Source organism: Macrobrachium nipponense, chromosome 7 (genome assembly GCF_015104395.2).
Source record: "Macrobrachium nipponense isolate FS-2020 chromosome 7, ASM1510439v2, whole genome shotgun sequence".
NCBI lineage: Eukaryota > Metazoa > Arthropoda > Malacostraca > Decapoda > Palaemonidae > Macrobrachium > Macrobrachium nipponense.
Window position 1 is genome coordinate 94,418,583 of NC_061109.1, and position 3,265 is coordinate 94,421,847.

The 3,265-nt window shown below is 35.1% G+C and overlaps 1 long non-coding RNA gene across 1 annotated transcript; it reads right to left on the reverse strand.

Annotated features, from left to right (window-relative positions):
• Window positions 1-556: 556 nt before the first annotated feature.
• Window positions 557-2,823, reverse strand: LOC135217303 (uncharacterized). The gene is made up of 3 exons (XR_010315099.1): window positions 2,578-2,823; window positions 2,080-2,152; window positions 557-897 (listed from the first exon to the last, which is right to left on the reverse strand). It is a non-coding gene; the product is annotated as an uncharacterized LOC135217303 (long non-coding RNA).
• Between the last annotated feature and the right edge of the window lie 442 nt (window positions 2,824-3,265).

Below are 3,265 nucleotides of genomic sequence, written 5' to 3' on the forward strand. Positions count from 1 at the left end.
TCATATTTTATGCAAAAATTATCGAAGACTTAAAATTTCCATACTTAAAACTAAAAACTGCTTTCGTGCTGTCTCTTTAACATTAGTTGAAAGTTTCTAGCTAAGAGTTTGCTAAAATGTGGTAATATCAAGTTAAGACTAATTGCCGGGTCAAGAGAAAATGCAATAAAAATTACAATTCTTTATTACAAAAACTGTAGGTTACAGGCTGTATTTATCGAAGGCTATAGCTGCTAAAAATTAAGTATTTAAAACCAAGCCTAAATCATTGAAAATGACCCGGTAGTTCCAAGATGACGTCTCGACCTCTTCACTCCAAGGGAACCTTCAACAGAAAGAAAAAAAAAAAAAAAAAAAAAAATTCTTAAATTGTAGGGATCGATGTATTGCAAGCTCAAAAACGTTTTCTAAAATACACACTTTCAATAAGTTAATAAGTAAAAAAGTTTCAGATAAATTTATTAAGGGCCTTTACTTCATCAATCTTTAAGGGTATAATTCACTTTCGTCAACTTTTTACACTTGAACATGAACTGCATTACATGTACTTACTGCAGTTAGGCCGCCAACAGATCTTTGAACTCTCGCTCTCTTCCTCCACCATTAAGGCTCCTTCACCTCGGGCTCTCACACTTGATTATTTGCTTATGTTCAGTTTTGTACACCTTACGAACATCCGACTTGAAAATACGTCTCTTCAGCCGCATTATTGTACAAGTACCTCGGGGAAACAATGCATCAACAAGTGTGTGCAGAAATAAGATACCGATCACCCGAGCAGCCAAATATAATCTTTCAAGTTTCTCGTAACATTATGTCGTCTTGTCTCGAGCGACGGAGGTGGTAGTTGCGTGTGGTAGTTGCGTGTGGTAGTGATGGTACTATGGTACTTAGTTACTGTCAGGTTTAACATAGTTGGAAATTCCAGTTTATAAAGAAAAAAAAGAAAAAAAAAAAAGTGATATTTGCATCAATCTTTGTACAGAGAGTTACGGACAAACTTAGTTCCATCTGCAAAGAGCAGAAATCTAAACATTACTCCGCACAATCTATCTGGGGATAACTAAGGTTTTGATGATTTTCAGGGGGATCAGCTATTGGGTAACCAAGCCCTATTATCGTAAACGACCCGTACATTTAGGGAGCTTCCTATAAACCCCTATAGCCAGACATTTACGGCTGCAGGAAAGAAATACAAAGTTCTAATCCTCGGGAAATTCTATTAAGTCTAACGCCAACTAGACGCTTAGAAATTTACATTAGGGTAAAACCTTTATGAATATTAGCTAAAACAATAATGACTTAAGCTAACCACAAACTTAATTTTCAGTAAGCTAAAATTCTAACTTAAAACATATCAAGAAGCCAGACCTGTACATGAATTCAATTTGTTTTAATGCTGAATATTGCCATTTGATTGCATAAACATTATTAATTTCCTCAAAACTTAGGGAACTCCTGCAAACTTGAGTGGGAGGTAGCCAAGCACATTTAAACTTAATTTCTATCTGGATTTAAGAGAAAAAACTAAGCAATAGTATTTACCACCTAAAAAAAAAAAAACTATTAGTAGGCTTTTTAAACCCCCATGAAATCTGCATAGTAGGCCTTACGACCTACTATGCAGAACATGGAGGCTCCTCCATCCCCCCAGGGGCGCCGCCCCCAAGGGGGTGGAGGATAAGGTGTATATATACAGTATATATATGACATATATACAGTATACACAAGTGAAGTATTTAAAAAACAATACATACAAATTAATGTAAATTTACAGAATTCATGAAAAAAACTAAATTAATAAGAAAAATTAAATTTCAAAATTTACTAAACTTTCTAAAAAATTAAATTCGATTTATCAAAAAATGTAAATATCAAAAAATGTAAATTTATAAAAAACTAAATTTATCAAAAATTAACCAATTCAACCAATCAAAAATCACTAAATTTACCACAAAAATCACTAAATTTACAATGTTATTATTCAAATTACAGAAACTAAAACAGCAAATTCATGACAAATTAAGAATATGAAAAACGAAAAACTAAATTTTGGCGGAAAAAATACCCTCTACATACCTGTTTGTAAAGACCAGCGTTGTCATGCGTGAAGCTTTATTGGTAAAACAGTCAACCTCGTACACCGTATATCCTGGAAAAGACAAAGCTTTAGAGTTGTGCGCAACTGCGATTCATCTTGTAAATTTTGGGAGTTTACTCGCGTCCCGTTATGGCAAACGCCCACATAACCAGTGATGCCAACCCCTCTAACCCTATGCACCCTAAAGAAGACAAGAAATGACCCAACACTCTGAGGTTGTGATAAGAAATAATACTAAAAGATGTTGATCAATACAGGCATTGTTACATTACCCTACACTTAAAAAAATTGCCCTAAGGTTTAAAATATTTGATCAAATTACCCTACGTGTAGAGCAATTACCCTGCGGTTGGCAACACTGCACAGAACTAGTTATAATGACTGCCAAAGATGTGCAAAGACTCAACATACAAGATTAGAAAAATCTCCAGAACAAATATACAATATTAGCAATAATAGAAAAGTTCCAGTGTTACCTTGCTGAAGCCCGGGGTTTATAGAACTTTACCAACGACGTGACGATAACCGATTGAAACCTCTGGCACCAACTGTAGTTCAGCCGCGTGATATACGGTTTTTTTTCCGTAAAAATTTCACAACACAACCAATTACGATGCGATAAATCACGGAGGAATTGAATACTCCAGTCCTGAAGACGAAATGATCACTTAACAATCTCCCGCTATACGTCTACTGCCTAGAACGATTCTACAGTCGAAGCCTCGAAGATCCGAAGGTTCAAATAAAGCGTCCGAACTGGACCGACGTCGTCGTTTGCCAAGGACTCTGAAGTCTTAGTAGTGTGACTAGTGTCTTGCTTCTTGGAACATGACCGATGCGATCCGTGGATATCCTTGAAATCGCAAATTTTGCAAGGATTGTTTTTATTTCCCACTCCCTTCTTTTTTTAGACTTGTCTTTCATTGAAGTTTAAATTACAGCACATGATGAATAGACTTTCCACAACGTAACTGGGAATTTCTTTCAGGTTTACGAATTAATTCGCAGCATAAGCCTGTCGTTTATTTCTTTTCATTACTTTGATGAAATAACTTCATTCGAGTGGTTATTTTGTCACAACCATATAATGAAATACATATATATATATATATTTGATTACTGTACAGTTGGATACATTACATATACATAAAACTTGCTACACTG